The following is a 20,684-nucleotide window of genomic DNA, read 5'->3' as shown; positions in this document are numbered from 1 at the left end:
CGGATGAAATCGAATAGGTTTTCTTTTGGGCCAGACGAGCGAAAAATAACATAACTAAAGACTTTTTTTAGTCCCCGTTTGGAATAAGTCCGAAAACGGGGACTTATAATTCGGTCTCCGTCCGTGCGTCTGTGCGTCAGTGCGTCCGTCCAGAGTCATATCTCAGAATCCCTTGGACTGATTCTGTTCATTCTTTGCATGTGCCGACTGGCAGCCATCTTGTTTTTTTAAAATGTTGTATTTTGGACATGCTTTGACAGTTTTCATTCATAGATTAGACATGTTAGGACATTGACGCTGCAGTTCGGCGTCTTCTACACCGATCTGACGCATATCGCGCTAGGTGTGCCGGGAGTTTGTTCGAAATTTCGAACGTTTCGAAGTCAATCGTCGATTGACACGTATTTTACGGATATATTAAATCGTTTCAGAGACCTGTTTTTTAAATAATGATAAATGAAACTTAGAAAACTTGTAAGAACAAACTGGGCCCAAATCGCGCAAATTGCAATAAGTTTTCGCTGCTAGAGTCTGGTTCGGATGGAGTTCTACGCGTGATTTTATTGTGCTCAAGGACGTTCTATTTTCGAACTAGTTGAAACCGGAAATAACGCAACTATTTTCGAACTTCAAACACAAATTTGATTATCGTTATTATGTGTTAGTTTCTGTTGTTCCAAAGATTGAATTATGTATGACAATAATATTTCACTCTATAAACAATATTTCACTAAAATATGTGATTCAAAGGCAACCCAAATTGTAAAAAGCAATATCAAGTTCCGCGTATAAACACTGTTGTAAAGAGGCGTCGGAGCGGAATTTTAGCCAAAATCGGCTAGTAAGGCGTCATATGACACAGGTTTGTGCTGGAACAGCGCTTCCGGTGACGACACAACGCATGTTAGGATACATGCATTGACGCGAACTCCGCACAGTTCGATACGCGTTACTTATCATCACTGCACAAAGCAGATTTGCATAGAACTCATTTGCATATTCGAGTATGTTCGAACTACAAGACCTTGGCGGTTAACAAAGTTATGCGAAAGTTACTTGGTTACTTTAATCACTTTAATAAGACGTTTCACGCGCCCTGAATCCGAATAAAATGTTTAGTGATTAGAACAAAATATACAAGACTTGCTTTAGAAAACTGCAATAATTTCCTAGATGCCAAAGCATTATAATGTACAATAAATAAATAACTTTATAAATTTACTAGAACCTTTGTGTTCTATGACTGTTAGACGCGGAAAATCGAACCCGTTCAAGCCAGAAATAGTATTGAAATATTCACCAGAATACAAGATGAACGGAAATGTTAGGAAACCCCTTTCAGTGAAATTAGTCTTTAATGTTTCTTTCCCAACTATATTCGTTAACAGAACGTTTCTTTCCTCTAAATTTCAGTGTATCACGTGCGCCATTTCACCACTATAACGTTACCTCGCAAAACATAGTCTGCGATAAAATGGTTCGTATTTACGTTTTTACTGAAGTCTGACATTAATAAATAGTTCGGATGTCACATACGTTTTTTTCCACTTTTTGTAGTACGTTTTCAGATGTAACAGCTACAGGAAAATGGCCGTGCGTAGTGAGGTGATTGACCACAAAATTGAAGGCTGCCTGTGGCAGAGGCACTATTGCGTAAAGCGCAAAGGCCTCTGGGAAGGAGATTGGCATTGACGCTGCAGTTCGGCGTCTTCTACACCGATCTGACGCATATCGCGCTAGGTGTGCCGGGAGTTTGTTCGAAATTTCGAACGTTTCGAAGTCAATCGTCGATTGACACGTATTTTACGGATATATTAAATCGTTTCAGAGACCTGTTTACTAAATAATGATAAATGAAACTTGGAAAACTTCTAAGAACAAACTGGGCCCAAATTGCGCAAATTGCAATAAGTTTACGCTGCTAGAGTCTGGTTCGGATGGAGTTCTACGCGTGATTTTATTGTGCTCAAGGACGTTCTATTTTCGAACTAGTTGAAACCGGAAATAACGCAACTACTTTCGAACTTCAAACACAAATTTGATTATCGTTATTATGTGTTTGTTTCTGTTGTTTCAAAGATTGAATTATGTATGACAATAATATTTCACTTTATAAACAATATTTCACTAAAATATGTGATTCAAAGGCAACCCAAATTGTAAAAAGCAATATCAAGTTCCGCGTATAAACACTGTTGTAAAGAGGCGGCGGAGCGGAATTTTAGCCAAAATCGGCTAGTACGGCGTCATATGACACAGGTTTGTGCTGGAATAGCGCTTCCGGTGACGACACAACGAGGATACATGTCCATGACGATTTATTTCACAATTGGATTAAAGATGGCCGACTGACAGCCATCTTGTTTTTTGAAAATGTCGTATTTTGGACATGCTTTGTCAGTTTTCATTCAAATTTAGTACTTAGATCATACATGTTAGGATACATGTCCCTGACCATCTGTGAGTTCCTGAGTCTGTCCGTCCGTCCGTGTGTCCGTCCGTCCGTCCGTCTGTCCAGAGTCATATTTCAGAATCCTGTGGACCGATTCCGTTCATTCTTTACATTTGCCTAGTACCTTATGTGGGACATAAGCACATGCAGTGGCTTAGCGATTCGATTCAAAATGGCCGACTGGCAGCCATCTTGTTTTTTGAAAATGTTGTATTTTGGCATTGACGCTGCAGTTCGGCGTCTTCTACACTGATCTGACGCATATCGCGCAAGGTGTGCCGGGAGTTTGTTCGAAATTTCGAACGTTTCGAAGTCAATCGTCGATTGGCACGTATTTTACGGATATATTGAATCGTTTCAGAGACCTGTTTACTAAATAATGATAAATGAAACTTAGAAAACTTGTAAGAACAAACTGAGCCCAAATCGCGCAAATTGCAATAAGTTTACGCTGCTAGAGTCTGGTTCGGATGGAGTTCTATGCGTGATTTTATTGCGCTCAAGGACGTTCTATTTTCGAACTAGTTGAAACCGGAAATAACGCAACTACTTTCGAACTTCAAACACAAATTTGATTATCGTTATTATGTGTTATTTTCTGTTGTTTCAAAGATTGAATTATGTATGACAATAATATTTCACTCTATAAACAATATTTCACTAAAATATGTGATTCAAAGGCAACCCAAATTGTAAAAAGCAATATCAAGTTCCGCGTATAAACACTGTTGTAAAGAGGCGGCGGGGCGGAATTTTAGCCAAAATCGGCCAGTAAGGCGTCATATGACACAGGTTTGTGCTGGGACAGCGCTTCCGGTGACGACACAACGGTATTTTACATGCTTTGTCAGTTGTCATTCAAACTTGGTACATGGATTATACATGTTATGTTTCATAATCAGATCAAAGATGGCCGAATACGTGTTTTTATGTAAATAAACAATCTGTTGTATACGCCACTTTGAACTCAAGTTTCAAGAACACGCTCGCGACAACCCCCCCCCCCGCTTTAATATGATGACCACAAAGAGAACTTTCAAAAATTTAACGGGGACTGTGTCATTTTCAATGACTTGTTTCATATATAGTATATGATAAAAATCTTTATGGACTGGATACGGCTTTTGCTGCCCTCGATCGTACGGCTTACGCGCCCTCGCAAGTTCGGGCGCTTCAGCATAAAAGATCATAAAAGTATCTCTATTTTACTGTATATTAAATATATCTCCGATTTCAGGGAGAATGTTAACACTATATTTGTTGGCAGCTTTGTCTGCAAGGACAACAACACATTTGTCATGGAATGAGAACAAGCATTCAAGTGTTTCATGATCTCTGAATACAGGAATGGGTCTACAGTGAAAGTATGTTTTTAGGTTGTGAATGTGGTAACATATTTGCCCCCTAACAGCTTTGAGCCATTTTGCGAGTGTGTCTGGCTCAACATGCTCTCTTTTAGTATATTTATTAGCATAATCATCAATGGAGTACATAATGACTCCATTTAATGCATTTTCGAACTTTTCAAACCATTCAAAGAACTTTGCTGACAGTTTTTCTTCACAAACTTTTCACTACTTTTCAAGACAATTTCCCTTGTCTTACTAACTTTCCTAACTTTCCAAAGAAATGTTTTGTCTCCCGAAACCTATTTATTTATTTATTTATTTATTTATTTATTTATTTATTTATTTATTTATTTATTTATTTATTTATTTATTTATTTATTTATTTATTTATTTATTTATTTGTTTATTTGTTTATTTATTTATTTGCCATGGAAACAGGAAGTCTCGTTGACGTTTGTACAGTAATCGTGTACAGTAATCAGTTCGTAAGATGAGCTCATACACAACATATATGCAATTGCACTCCTAGTTTGAATTTAAATATATCTGTACGAATTGCTAAAGTAGACTGTGTAAACGTTTATTCCAATATCTCTAATATACCTTATTTGCAAATGGCCGCCGAGTTCTCCGTCGTTGAGAGCGAGAGAACCACGAGACTCCGTTTCAACAACCCAATAGTAGTGTTCCATTCGCTAACATTATCGCAAATACTGTTACCTTGTGGAATCAGTGGTACAGTGAACGTAATTGAGATGAAGAATGAAACACTATTTGGCGGGTAAAAATACATTCCGTGGTTCTCTCGCTCTAAATGAGATCTCGGCGACTGTTTGCAAAATAAAAAAGTCTTTTAAAAACTTACATTTAGCCAATTGATTTTTGTTACATGCAGCAAAGGTTTTAACTATTCAAACTTTCGTGAGAGAATTAGCAGTCAGCTGTCGCACACAAGTTAAAACAATGGGCTGGAGTTATGTCTTCGGCAAATTCAAAGATGGCCGCAATTACAGACATGAATTATATTACAAATAACTTTTAAACCGTTCGGCAGTATATTGGCCTAAAAGCATCTTCAAAAATCAAAATAATGTATTCTGACTATGATTCCCCCTCCCCGCGTGCAAACACATACATAAACATACACTCTTTACAACACGGAATGTAGGTTAATGACCTTTTACAGTACGAAAAGTATAGCAGGAAATGGATGTTTAGACGGTCCCTAGAGGGCGCTCCCGCATACCGCGGTGGTGTGTGTGTATTTATGTAATCATACTTGTAGCTATAGGTGAAATCCGCCAATTTCCCTCAGGTGTATTCGAGCATGTGGTTGGTGCAGATTTTCCAAGCTTTTTTGGTCCCGTTTATAATTATTTTTTTTAATATTATTGACTATCTACAATGAAGATAATTTGAACATGTTATTTATACAAATTTATTGTCTCTTGTAAGAAGAATTACATCGATACATGACAAAACGTAAAATTCTTACTTTCATTTCAATGTATTTAGATTATTTGCAATGTGTTTAACATTTTCTTTCATTTTTTGTATTGATTTTGTAATATAAATGGCATCACAATAAAACTAAATTTCATAAACTACTGACTGACTGTAGCAAGTATCAAGAATTATTTTGCATTGTTTAATCGCTCAACAGTTCTGTGCCTAAAATATATATAATTGTAGTAAGAACGATGAAATACACTTATCATCATTTGCGGGAGATAGCGGCAATTACGACCGGGCGACTGCTTAATATTCAGACATCTTGATTAGTGAAAACAGTTATCGTACGAATTCTGAATACGCATAAAGAAAATCTTACGACACTCATCTTGTCTAAATGACGAGGCACCCCAAATATATAATGAACGCAGACATTAGTCGGCGACGCACGTCGAGTGTCTAGTCCAAAAAAACGGGTACATTCCAAGGTGAATAAATCACGTAAGTGTCGCATGTACAGTGTAACAAGGTTATTGTCATAAAAGTAGAAATTTTGAATCGGGATCGAATGATATGATGTGTAAGCAAAAGTAATAATTTCTGTTCTGACTCGGCAGACCGCAACCCGCTCTACGGCGCAGTGGAAACTAACAACGATTAATTTCTAGCAACCGCGACGTTCTTCAGTGGCATAATTCCACAATTTTGAACATGTTATCACAAACTTTAATTTAAATTTTATTTAACGAATTTTACTTATCAGTGAAATTGCGAAAGTCTAAACTACCCGTCCGCGTAAGTTGCTACATTGTCATATTCTGTTTAGCGTTCTTAGTGCGTTCACGGAACTCACCATGGAAACACATTCCAACAAACCACAAATATGTATATCCTGAACGAAACTGAAACGTATCACCAAGAAATCTAAAACACAACGTACAAAGAACCGGTTTAATTATTAATTTACTGATACACCGATAACGCTATAGTTTGGTCTGCCTAGCTACTTAAAGGGCGGTAGTCGTCGCGCCACGCTTGCGCGAGATATATGGGTCTCATATAAAAAAGATGGCGACTTTGACTGTTCCGCAGATCAACGAGTACAAACTGAGGCGATGCCAAGCTTAATGGGATATTTTTAGGTGATTTGAAGGTATCGAAGGAGTCACCAGTGGTAATTAGTGCAAGTAGCGCCAATGGCAAACGTCATACTATTTGGATTGTGGGAAAATCAATGTTTATCAACACAAATGCCGCACATGCGCAGCGCGACGATCACCGCCCTTTAAACTGGTAATGTCAATAAACCTCAAGGGGAGGTACGGTGTTTAGTACAAAGGCGGCGGTGAGTGAATGAACACACATCTCGCGCATTGTGTCAAACATAGCATTAAATCATTAAAAATGTTCTGCAAAAGAAAAAACAAATGTTGCGAGTAATGAAGCCACACATTCATTTTGCATTTCATATATAAACACTAGATTTGAACACTATTTTAAATATTATTTATACCTGACCCGCTACGATCAGATGAACCAATGTCAAGCTTGCAATTTTTTGAATTTACAAATTAAATTGAAAGGTAAACTCGATCTTGGTTATTAATTGATTATGGGTTACCACATGTTTTCTCATTGACATAAGTGGATTAGCTGTGTGTATTTACCAGTCTGGATTCAGGTGCTGACAGTGAATTTACACGAATTACGGTCATCGCGATTTATTTCTTTAATTTCAAACGCAAAATATCTGCAACATTTCCTCTTAGCTGCCGTTGTCTCCTGCATTATCCAAACGACGCAACCGACATAAACAAATATTAAACTGTGCGTGCCGTAATATTAGACGAGGCTGTGAGGCGATGTTCCATTTCATTTCTTTCTTGTCAGTTGTTTAACTTCGCACCATAAATGTCGTATTTTCAGTTTTGATATGCGTTGCTGCACCCAGCAACAACTCAAGGCCTCACCATCACGACCAGGTTTGATAATAACACTGGTGGCACTAAACTGAAATTAACAGTGCTCATTTTCAAGGATTAACAGTCCCAAATGTGTAAAGGCAACGATAGGCAAGTGTCAGATGTAATACGGTGCAAATAGGTAGATGTTTTATTTACCACTACCAGTCACCGTGTACACCTGACTGCCAGTCCCGGTGCATAACTGACTGATATTCATTCACTGTGTACATCTGACTGTCAGTCCCCGTGCACAACTGACTGATATTCACCGTGCACATCTGACTGTCAGTCCCCGTGCATAACTGACTGATATTCACCGTGCACAGTCACTGTGCACATCTGACTAGCAGTCACCATGCCTAGCTGACTGATATTCACCGTGTACATCTGACTGTCAGTTCCCGTGCATAGCTGACTGATATTCACCGTGTACATATGACTGACAGTCACTGTGCATAGCTGACTGATATTCACCGTGTACATCTGACTGTCAGTCCCCGTGCACAACTGACTGATATTCACCGTGTACATCTGACTATCAGTCCCCGTGCATAGCTGACTGATATTCACCGTGTTCATCTGACTGTCAGTCCCCGTGCACAACTGACTGATATTCACCGTGTACATCTGACTGTCAGTCCCCGTGCATAACTGACTGATATTCACCGTGCACAGTCACTGTGCACATCTGACTAGCAGTCACCGTGCCTAGCTGACTGATATTCACCGTGTACATATGACTGACAGTCACTGTGCATAGCTGACTGATATTTACCGTGTACATCTGACTGTCAGTTCCCGTGCATAGCTGACTGATATTCACCGTGTACATCTGACTATCAGTCCCCGTGCATAACTGACTGATATTCACCGTGCACAGTCACTGTGCACATCTGACTAGCAGTCACCATGCCTAGCTGACTGATATTCACCGTGTACATATGACTGACAGTCACTGTGCATAGCTGACTGATATTTACCGTGTACATCTGACTGTCAGTTCCCGTGCATAGCTGACTGATATTCACCGTGTACATCTGACTATCAGTCCCCGTGCATAACTGACTGATATTCACCGTGTACATCTGCCTGACAGTCACTGTGCATAGCTGACTGATATTCACCGGGCACATCTGACTGACAGTCACCATGCCTAGCTGAACAATTAACATTGCCTCAATAAGTTTCAACTTCGCTTATGTATGCCTTAACAACTCCACTGCTCTAAAAATATCACTGTTTCAATGCCGTCAAACAAAATAGCGATATACAGAATGATAATGAAAGATGAGATACCATTATGTTCGTTGCCAATCAGATACGACGTTTATGAAAACTGAATACCGTGACAACAGCTGTCGCGACACTCTTCAATGGATGAATACATAAGCAAAGTGTGACGTCAAAAAAAAAAACAAGATTATTTCGAATATAATTTCCGTACGGCTATTGAGGGTGGGTGATGGAGGGTGCCAGTAGACATAAATGTATTTTGGAGGAATGAAGGCAGGCTATTTATTATCCATGAATATAATGCAGTAGGGGATGAGAAATATTACATGTTAAATTGTTATAACTGTGAAATCAAAAAAACATATAAATATATATATATATTGTTGCTGCCCTACACAACCATGTACCAAAATTGAAGGATTTTCGCACGGATGAATTATTTCTTAATTCTTAGCATTTTGGTAAAATTTATTTTTTTATATTTTTGAGATGTTTTAGTTCTGTAATTTTCATTGTCCCTGGAGTTTTTTGTTATTGTTATTATTCAGAGTTTCCTTGGTACGTTTCAATTACAAATGTGTCTATCTATCTTAACATTCAGGATACGAAATGACATTGAATAACGAATTGGAATCAGTTTAGTATTATGCGTGAATCATTTAAACGTCGCGCAGCTGGGCTCTGGCTAGTAGGACAACGTGGGAAGTGTTTAACAATATATTCGTGTTCAAAGACAATATAAAACAACACTTCAGTCAAAATTCCACACACAAAACTAAATTTTAATTAAGTGTAATTAAATATAATGCAAAAACAGAAATATAATTGATCGTATTTCCCTGCCGTTATCCGGCCACTTCAGATATCTTGATTACGTGGCTGGCGAAACAATGGACCCAGGGATGATGGAGAATGAAATCCTAGCCCGGGGAGTACATGTCGAGAGGTTATCTCGCTTTCAACGTGATTTTAGAAGTCGTTTGCGAAAAGGATATACTGCCTGCGTATATGGTCATTTTATTTATAATTGGGAAAAACCCAGCACTAATTTAGAATATACCCTTTTCCGTGCTTGCTGTACAAGAGAGCACATCGAAATTTCATCTTCAAGTGACACGACATCACGCAAACATGGACTCTCGTGCCTGTCACGTTCAACAGTGAGATTGTGATATGAATCAATCCCAGCCTCGTTCCAAAACATTACATGGTATGTGTCAGTCGTGTGGTGTACGTGTATACTGGCGAATCCAGTATTTGTTTATATTTGCTAAAAGCAGTGTTCTTAATAACGAATTCATTACCATTCTATAATGAACTCAAGACCAATTAACAAACGTACATATTTTTTTTTACAAAAAATAGACATATTACGTGATTTGCGATAAAAACATATAAAAAAACTCGTTTAACGTCTAAATTTAACTTGAGTATCAATGATTTATTCAATAAATAAAAATAACTAATGCCGCAAAATACTAGTAACTAATAAAAATGCCTAATGGCCTAATCATTGGGATATAGCAGTCATGCCCAGGCTGTGAAACATATATGAGGTTAAATGACATGTTATTTACATTGTGGATTGGTTGATGGTGGAGTTCCAAGTTTTTTAAAACCAAAAACTAAATCATTTGAGCTGCGTAAAAAAAAACTACCACAAGCAGCGGTTATCTAAACATTCCAAATGCGCCATTGTTACAATAAACAAATGGTTCCACGACCACTATTTGTTACATGGAGCAACAACTGTTGGGTTTTGCTTTTTGCTCGATACCGACGTCAACCGTTGTATCGGTAACAGCAATTGGTGCATCATCGCCATTAGTACACTCTAAATCTTGAAAGCACTTTCATGTTTCAATAAAACACACCATTTTAATTGAAAGCACACTGTTGTAATTAAAAACATGTGTATTCGATAATAAAACACCTGTATTTTCTTCCAAAACAGTAGTGTTTTAGTATTTTTGAAAAAGTGTTATGGGGAGTTATTAAAACACGTATTGATGAAAATTAAGCAATGTCATGTAAATACACAAAAAATACATTTTTTCTGAATAAAACACTGAGTGCTTTACAGAGACAAAAATGGGTCAATGAAGTGTTTATTGATATGACATTTATCGTGCATCCACCTTTGTGCGAGCTGCATTACCGAAATTGAGTGAAAAGTCTGGAGACTCTTAAATAAACATTATATGGTGTATATGGCAACAATGACCGAAGGTGACGTAATTCAACGCATAATGAGATGAGTCGTGACATTACCTTCAGAAAACAATTTTATGTCAAGCACAAGGTTGTGGAAAAAATAATTGTATGTACGTTTATATGGTCTTACCAACCTAAGTACAACTAGGAATCGAGACACGTGGTGAATTAAGTACTTCGTGGCCTATATGGATTTTGATGCTCCACATTTTGTGAACGGTAGTTTTAGATCCAATTTCCACTTTCACAAAGCAAAATCACCAACGATGTTTCATCCAAAAACACCAGACTATTAATGTGTTAAAGCTGGGGAGTCGTCACCTACGCACGCGTCAGATGGCAATAGCGTGTCACTGTTTACAAACAAGCATCTACCCATAAGCCTTTGCGTTGTCAGCGTGTGTTGTTATCGTCGCTTGGGACTCAATTCGAGTGCATGCGGAAGTGACGATACTCCCGCTTTAATGTATATTTGTGTTCATAAGAGTACCTAACCACTTTTCTTCAAAATTGTTTTATCTTGAAGCACTTCCAAAAACAAACACACGTGTAATGTTTCAACCTTAAACAACCGATTTTATAAGTGCTCATATACAGGACACTTTTGTATTATCAACTGTATGTAGCATATTTATTGAAATGTTTTGCGAGTGTATATACCAGGTACCTTTCAAGTTGAATAACCGATGGAATAAACGACAGTGTTCACGATGAACACTATTATATGTTGCGTATTCAAGTAACTGGTAACATTCCTGAAATGTTGCAAAAAGTACTAACTGTGTTTTTAAAGTGAGGACAAGCTTATAAACACTTCCTAAATGTGTTATGACAAAACAGTAAATGTTGTAAAATAACTCATATGCGATTTAAAAAACACTTAATGTGTTTAATTATAAAACACCTAAAATGTGTCATATTTTAAAACATCGACATTTACAGTATATAGTGTCAGTTGACACACCGCATAGCTCAGTTACAATTCCTCATCTCCGGGGCAGCGATCCACATTGGTTTTCTAGAGTTAGTATGTCATCATATGGCAATATTTATCAATGCAGTAACGACGTGTCGTGAAAATACTAGATGCGGATTTGTTATTCTAAAAGTTGCGTCAGTCAAACTATTTAAGAAAGCCAACGCATGACTGTACCTTCATGTAGCACAGGGCTGCTGTGTAAAATTGGTTCTGTACCCAAATCGGCACGACAAATCTGTTTCATTCATAATTATAAATAGCAGTTTAATTCATCCAGCCAGTCAACAAGTTGCACTATGACGTCAGTTGTTCAATGGCCAATAGAAACCTTTTCATTCAGTTATGATTTTGATGTTTATAAATATTTATAAAAATGAAAGGGACAGGTTTGTCGGAAGTATATGTTGAAATATTTAAACCGTTTTGATATCACTTGAAAATGTACCGTCTGGCGGAAATCGCGATTCCCGTACATGATGGGGCAAACGGATAATGGAATCACACTATATATAGTGTAAACAACCGTCGCGACCAGGCATCTAATCCTACCAAAACGACCAAAAATAAACTTCATGAATATATTGTAGGGGTCTTCAGCATCGTTTACAAACGTTAAAAACTGGGTTGAATAGTTATTCGACGAAAGAGGGTCACCCGATTGACATTGGCCAGGGTACTGTGACCACAGTCGCTTGTGACGAAATGTACATTTTACTGGCGCCATGTACGTGATATCGATTCCACTTAAGCCAAAAACCGGGATCGGTAAAATGTACACAAGTGCTGAGTGCTCGTTTGAGACTGACACGCGCAGTGAAATTGTTTTGATTTTGATTTTTTGTCGAAATGCTAGACGGGTTTTATATTTTCACTATACATTTTACGGTTGAAAAGCATAACATGTCACGAATTCAGAGTACCCATGACTACAGCCATTTCTGTAATTTTCACCCTTCACTGCATGTTCACTGGAAACGTTATTTTCAACTTTCTTTGGTACATCGCATGCAAGCACATTTATGTTACACAAAATGTATGTTCGACCGTTATCGGCTGGCGATCGTTAACTATTGTTCAATTAAGGACGAACCAGTAAGATTGGATTGTGAATACATCTGTAAACGTGGCGTTTGCCAAAAACGAATTGGTGGTTGTTTGATGAGGCAAGAAGCGACAAAACTATATTGTGCGCTTTTATTCATGTGACGTTACTAGCAAGGTATATATACAGATGTGAATTTCACTATCTCAGCAAATTATCGCCATTTCCTTCTCAACAAAGAATACTAGTCAAATATGCCGAACTTGTACACATTTGTGTTTCCAGTGCAAATATTTTCTATTTCACAGGCAACGTTCAAATGCGTTATTCAAACTTAATGACATGGGATATTCAAATTGCTTTCACAATACGTTCCTTAAACTGTGGCCAAAGCTTTCATTTTTTATCTTTTGAGCGTCAAAACCAACTTTTGTTACCAGGCAAAATAAACTTTCAACTGATGTTCACTATAAACATAACAAGTAAAAAACTGTTAGTCAAAACAAACAATTATCATTTTGGAGAAATGCAATAACAGCACAATTAACTATGATATAGCATGACGTCAATTGATCTGAACTACAAATGCATTTGAATAAAAGGTCCTATTCATACAGTTTGTTATTAAATCAGATAATAGGACTACGTTCGACCAACAATGCCATATGTCGCATCCAAAGACGTTTATCAACGAGAATATCACTTCAGACAAAGAATTTGATTTTTATCTCACTTGGCGAAGGCGATGACGTTAATCTAAATAATAATATAATATAATATTTTGATCTTCACGATGGTGAAGATCACGGTGATAAGATAGGATAAGCTAATATCCGAGTATTTGTCATGTTTTTACCAAAGTGTGTGATACTATCAATTAGAACTTGTATAAATATGCCTTGAAATAACGATATAGTCATCTTCTCGACTTGACATTGTGTGAGACAAGCTAAGGTAAGAGCGGATATCTTATTCTATACGACTGTTTATGCGTTTCGTCATTGTATTTATATATTATGTTTTCGTTTGCTATATTTTCATAGTTCGCTCTGCTAACACCACGGTAATGGACGTGCTTCCCATGTATGTAAGCAAGCGGCCATATTATGCAAACTATCATGAACGCATTTCTTGTCTATTTCCGCGGTCTGTTCATGTTATAGAGACAAGCAATTTTGTTTTCACCTCATATTGCCATTTGCCTATTTCAACATTTTTTACGCAATAGTTTTAAAACTTGATTGACTAGAAATTTTATTCAAAATTAACAAATGAAGGTGGATTGTGATACAGTCTGAATACCAGAATTTCCAGTGCGATCTGGAATTTGAGTGCTATATTTTTCACAATTTTATTTAGTTTTCCCGTTACATTTTGGTTAATTTTGGATGAAATGGACACAGTTTACTATTGTCTACTTTATCTTCGTTAACATATTTGAAAAATTATACATATTTATTTTACGAAAGGTGTCGATAAAAAGTAGTTTTCTTGAGAAATATCTATGGCATTCAAAATAGGGTGAAAGCCTCAAAAAATACATCTTTGAAATATTCGTATATCGGTGTCGGCAGGTTACAAATACATACAATTCTAACTATTCATTTTCATGTTATGTTACAGTAGCTGCACGCCGCCAGTTTTTTGGTAAATAAACCGATACTCAATAAATCAAAGTAAGTGATTTTAATGTGCTTATTAGATTCACATCACGATGTGTAATCGACGTCAATAGTTACAATAAAATATTTGGGAAACAATGTTGTTTTTGTCAGCATAGCGTTAGTCAAGATTGCACAAAGTTATATATAAAAACATAGCAGTGACGTGCGCAGACAATTTCGATCATTTTCAACAAAAAGTACGGTAACTTACTGTGGCTTTTCGGTTATTTTTTTGTGAATTTAAGGAAAGTTTATTGATATTCTAGCGTGGAACATTTCAAAAACTCGTTAAACTGAGTTATATATATTTTTGGTAGTAATAGAGAAGACTCGAACACCAAATGAATTGACATCGTTCAAGTGAAAAAAATACAACGTAAATCTTGCTATTTTCAAAAAATCACGGACAAAATCGATACTTTCGTCGACAAATTGGGAACATTGCTTCATCGAGCCTGTTCTCTAAAACGACGACGGAAATAGTTCTTTAAATACATGAAGTTATTACACTGAGGAAAATTAAGATGAACATATAAACTTGAACGTTCGTTAATTATTGATGTTGTTTTTAAATTACTGTGAAACATGTTTAAATAGCTACATGTCATTTTAACGAATTTGACGACATCTTGAATTAGCAAAATCACAGTTTAGCTAAATTAGCTAAAATAACTGGCTAGCTAAAAAGACATGTTTTAAAATATTTCGTATTTTGTTTGCTATTAACTAGCACTAGCATTCGAAATATATGGTTATCAAACAGAAAATCGTACCTCATTAATCACGTTAATGTATATATGAACGTAATGTTTGTGGCGTTTAATGAAGCCGTGTTATATCCAGTCTAGTTTTGCATACGATTATATACTACCCTGTGTTGGTGTGCTCAAAACGTTGGAATATTTTTTTATTTTCCCGTTGGTGAGATAATGGAATACATTTCTTAAATCCGCTTGTCAGATGGCTGGTTAAATACAATAGTTTCGAAGAAATTTAGTAGTAGTATTTGTTGGATTTTGCGATTTTCACAATAAAACAAGGAACGAATAGTATTTTGTTCAAAAATAAATACGTACCTTGCCCAATCGCAAGTTTCTACACAGTCATGTGTGATGTACCATGCTGCGAAGAGCAAGGTACGAGTCAAAACACGTACGTACATTGAACGACACGTTGTTGGTTACGTGTCATACCCCATATATATTTACTATGGATAGCGAGCGTAAACATTATTTTTAATTAACGGTACCGCGGATCAAAATCAAAGGCTAATCGCATCACCAAAATGTGTTAATTATAAAAGAATGAGTGGATTTTTTTAATTTAGCAAATTGTACGACTTGCAAACTCGTGAAATTATTGTGATGAGTATACCATCGCCAGTGAAATTAAGATAAAATATTCCAAACTTCCAAATCATCCATCCACATAACAGTCTGTCACGTGACAGTAGCTCAAATCCGACAAGCATCATGTACCTGATTTCAACCGCTTGTAAATATGCTTTTAAATCGTCAGTGCGTGAGCCTTGGGTAATATATATTGCGAGAAAGAGTTGGTCAACATTGTATTTTGTTTGTCAAGTCAAAAGTTTGTGCAGGATGTGTTTAGAAAAAACAGCAACGTAAAAACCAGCGTATATGAGAGTTTAGAAAACAAATTTACTTAATAATTTACAAATATTAGGCCCTCCGATTAGAATATGCTCAGAATATCTAGCGTTGGTTTAAATAGGTAATTTGTTATTCAAACAATAAATACGAAATGTGCGGCATGATAATCTTGACATACTGGTAACTCTTAAAACTATATGTGTTTGTATTTTCCCCTCCTCCAGATGAAAGTTGCAATGATGGTTCTCCTCTTGGTTGGACTGATGATGGTGGCGCTGCCACAGGAAGCAGATGCATGCACTGCAAGTCAGTGTGCGACATGTGCCAACTTTATCTCTGGTTTTGACGAATCCGACTGTGGTAGAGGTGGTGCAGCCTGTGCGACCTGCGCAGAAAACATGGCGAACTTCTTTTAGTGTTGACAAGCAAGATAAAATGAGAGTATATGATTACCTCGTTTTAGAATTGTAAACAACAACGGTGTCATGGCCATGACATAACACAGCACACTGTCTATACGTAGAGACATTTATTATAGTCATCTACATATCCATAATACATATACATATATATTCATTAAATGTCAATAAACATTGAAGCATCAAATAATGTGTTGTGTACATTATTTCTCACCTCTCGCATAAAGGGTGATATTAAAGCGTATGAAATCGATGCAGGTGGGTGATACAAACATGCCTAAACATACTCAATTTTGAATGCATAGCTAGATTTGTAAGATTGTATTACTACCTTATACTAAAATATGTTTGGATGTTTGGAGTACTAACAAATTCCCACTTCCGGTCCGATTAGACTTAAAATACACCACGAATATTCACTTTTGAGATTTTTGATATGTGTTGGTTCTTGGATATTTTAGCTTCGTCGTCCTGTACTTCATTTAGTAATTCAAACTTCCCAGATTGTGTAAAAACGGAGAGTTTCCTGATTTCAATATCGAAAACGCCTTGGCTTGATTATTTGCTGGGGGACGGCCACTTTGGTACGCGCTCTGTAACTTGCAGCACATGAACATAAAAACGTTAGGTAATCAAATTCACAGGAAGTTGACAATCCCTAATATTGCTAAATCGCCAGTTGTGAACTTTATCAGGATTCCCGTATGAAGTTACACATCATTCTAGCATGGAAAAATATTAATTACTTTTGTGCACTTCCGGTCCAGTTAGACTTAAAATACACCGCGAATATTCACTTTTGAGATTTTTGGTATGTGTTGGTTCTTGGATATTTCAGCTTCGTCGCCCTGTACTTCATTTAGTAATTCAAACTTCCCAGATTGTGTAAACACGGAGAGTTTCTTGATTTCGATATCGAAACCGCCTTGACTTAATTAGTTGCTGGGGGACGGCCGCTTAGGTACGTGTTCTGTAATTTGCAGCGCATAAACCTAAAAATGTTAGGTAATCAAATTCACAGGAAGTTGACAATCCATATATTGCTAAATCGCCAGTTGTGAAATTATCAGAATTCCTGTATGAAGTTACACATCATTCTAGCAAGGAAAAATACTGATTACTTTTGTGCAGGTTATATAATAAAATAGGAAATAATTAATATTTCATTTTTATTTATTAAAATATGTACACATTATATCCAATTGGGGTAGGTATTGCCAAGCAAGTTTATAAACCTATAAACAAATATTTCTTAAATAACACTGACCGCAAAATACGCCTTTGAGAAGTATTACTGATGGAATATTTTATATTGTAATTTCTTTTAATTTGAATTAGTTGCATTGCAATGCATTAGTAATAATGTAAATATATATATACATTCCTTTATTTCATTGTTGAGACTGGGTTATACAGTTTGTTACGTACTACAACTTATCTATATTGGAAACGGTTATGGGAATTATTAATTTTAATAAACAATATTCAACTATCCTTTGCAACATCAATAAGATCATAATGGTAATGTTTATTGGTCTTCGAAACTAGAGGCATTATCAGAGCATGGGTCTTATTTTGTAACTCCTTCCAGGATGGTATTCCCAGGATAGCACCAGTTGTTAAAGAAACAGAAAACTTTAATTCTCAACAAGGATGAAAGGACCAGTTACTGAGACAAAGCCCTACTCCACGCGAAACCCACCAGATACGAAACCCACTTATCGCGAAAGCCACTCGCCGCGAATCTACTAGTATATATAGTAAAAAAAGTAATTTGGTAAAAAAAACCGATGACGGAATCTCCATATTATGTACTGTGTATAACTTTTTTCAAAACGATAATAGATTTGAATCTGTAACTGTAGCAGCCAATTTAAGGTAGCGAGAAGGTTTTGTGACGTTTTTAAATAAAACATTCTCTGTCTGTTGTCTCGTTCAGAACAGTAATTTAGGTTATATATATCAAAAGACTAAGTATAGAGGTGCAAGTTCGCACAAACTGGACAGACATTGTTTACATAATTATCACGTGACATCAAAAATGGCGAACCTTGTAATAATGACTAAGTACGCGATTGTGAGAGCACACTGCGGAATTTCCTGGTGAAATTTAAGTTATGCATTGTCCGTAATCAAGTCCATTGAAATGCGTCTCCGATAATCAAAAGACCTATTATTCCGATTTCTATGCAGGTTTGTTTTTTTGTCCCCAAATTATTTCATACTTGGCACCTTTAACAGACTATTATTCTGTGACAAAGCATTTTCTTTAAAAACCCAGACATATTTCGCACCATCATTATCTTTTGAACGATAACTGCGAGTTTGAATGTCCTAGTCCGAACGCACTTGATTTGGCGGCGGTCCCAATGAGTCGTTCTCGATCAAAACTTCAACTCGAGAAAAACGCGAAAAACAGTTTTGGTTAATAGAACACTGTAGATTTGCTGCATTATTATAAATATACACTAAAAATGGCCAAACATATTAACCACTGATATCATAGAACTCATAAAGAGTGTCAGATAATGAATAATTTCAAGCTCGAGCGCGAAAAATGAAGAAAACTGCTGGCATTTGAGTCCGTACTCCAGGAACGTTCGGGTTTTCCATTGTTATGCAAACGAACAACGAGGGATAATCCTCTGACAAACATTACTGTCCCACTGTACACGCTGACAGTTTACAAACAAGCTAATCCTTCAAGTGTCTCAGATAAGACATCTAATAAAACGGTTTTCATGGTGAAACAAAATGGCCGATGTTTGAAAAAATATTGCTGTGTCAGAGTGCGACACTGAGTGGCAGATTTTTCTTTGCCTCGTCTGTCAACGCTTTCTTTCTTTTCTTCGCCATTGCGTTAGAAAAAAAAATTATTAGTAAAATAGAATATTGACTTGGAAAATAAAACGATTTAAAAGAAAGTTGTGAAAAGTTACAGTACTCCTTTCGCACAACCTCCCGCCCGCTTTCGCTTTCCAATCACCTTTTTCTCTCGCTTTTGCGACCGCTTGTTGAATTCGACCGAACAATTTCCGCTTTATTTTCGATCGCGCAAACCCCGAAATATCACCGCCCACCTGCTCGCTCGCGCGCATTTAAAATTTGGACTAACAGAATAATTTCCGAGGTTCACATTGTCTTATAATTGTCTTTCTGGTTTTTATAGATGTTGAACAGCTGACAAAAGTTCAAATACTTTTTGTTTTAACTATATATAATTATATGCACGCAACCTGACCCTTTGACCTCGATTTGGCTTGGACTGAATATTTTATTTTAAACAATATTCTGACGTGAAATACAAAATGTATTTCAACACAAGTACGACAGGGTTGTCTGGGGTTTCGTTCCTGATTGTTGAGTCTTCGCAATGTGTTTTGTATAATTATTGTTGTTTTCCCCCGATGCTGAAGGACCGTAAAGCTAAATGGCAGTTACATGCATGGGCTGAGTGAAAGAAAATATTTCTAAGCCTAAAATAAAACCTAATATTACACCTCTTTGTGTATTTGTTAATTTTACATATGTTTGTCATGACAGTATGTTTGTAAATATCTAGAAAAATCTCGTCTTTCGTTGATAATTTCGATTGTTTGTTTGGAATGTCGATCCCCGTTGGTTTCTCTATACCGAGTTTAGGAAGGGCGTCGATCAACACCGTGACAATTAGCCGAGAGAAGACAAACATTGACCGTAATTCATGGAGATCATGTCCGTAATTTGTGGACTGAAACCCCAAATAATTAATCAAGTATTATTATTTTAATATATATTTTATTTTACATAGCAAAACTAAACCATGCCCAAAACAGAGCTAGAGTTGTTCGCGGTGAAACAACCGCATTGAAGACGATGTAACTTCAGCTAGCCATTTCTTACCTTGAAATAAAAAAAATAAAAATTCGAAGAGCATCGGGGCAAATATTAATAATCATCCTTATCAATCGCTTGCTTTATTTTATTCGAATCCATGAAATTCACGATTTTTTTTACATTTGTTGGCAACTTCCGCGCTAAAAATGATTGAAAATGTGGGTGTGGTTATTTTGCAAAGTCCTGTTGATAATACGGACAAATATGGTTCTGTGACCCAGTTCGTGCTCCGATCAGGTGACTCCCAGCCAATCAATGATGTTGTAACAAAGCATATCTGACGCTAATTTAAGGGTCGTCGTACAATCCAATCACCGGCGTCGATTCACATAGTTGTTTGTGCTGTGACAGGCTTCAAAATTATTCGCTGAAAAACATATATTTTGACAAACTGATGGAATTTGACCTTAGTTCAAAAAGAAAATAC

At 36.7% G+C, this 20,684-nt stretch overlaps 1 long non-coding RNA gene across 1 annotated transcript; it reads left to right on the top strand.

Moving 5' to 3' along the window:
• The first annotated feature begins 13,568 nt into the window (after nt 1-13,568).
• LOC102806320 (uncharacterized) lies at nt 13,569-16,568 on the top strand. Its single transcript, XR_438236.3, has 3 exons — nt 13,569-13,639; nt 14,309-14,361; nt 16,187-16,568. It is a non-coding gene; the product is annotated as an uncharacterized LOC102806320 (long non-coding RNA).
• Nucleotides 16,569-20,684: the final 4,116 nt, after the last annotated feature.

The sequence above is a fragment of the Saccoglossus kowalevskii genome, chromosome 5 (genome assembly GCF_978046115.1).
Source record: "Saccoglossus kowalevskii chromosome 5, keSacKowa6.1, whole genome shotgun sequence".
Taxonomy (NCBI): domain Eukaryota; kingdom Metazoa; phylum Hemichordata; class Enteropneusta; family Harrimaniidae; genus Saccoglossus; species Saccoglossus kowalevskii.
This window is presented reverse-complemented; position numbering and strand designations above follow the sequence as displayed.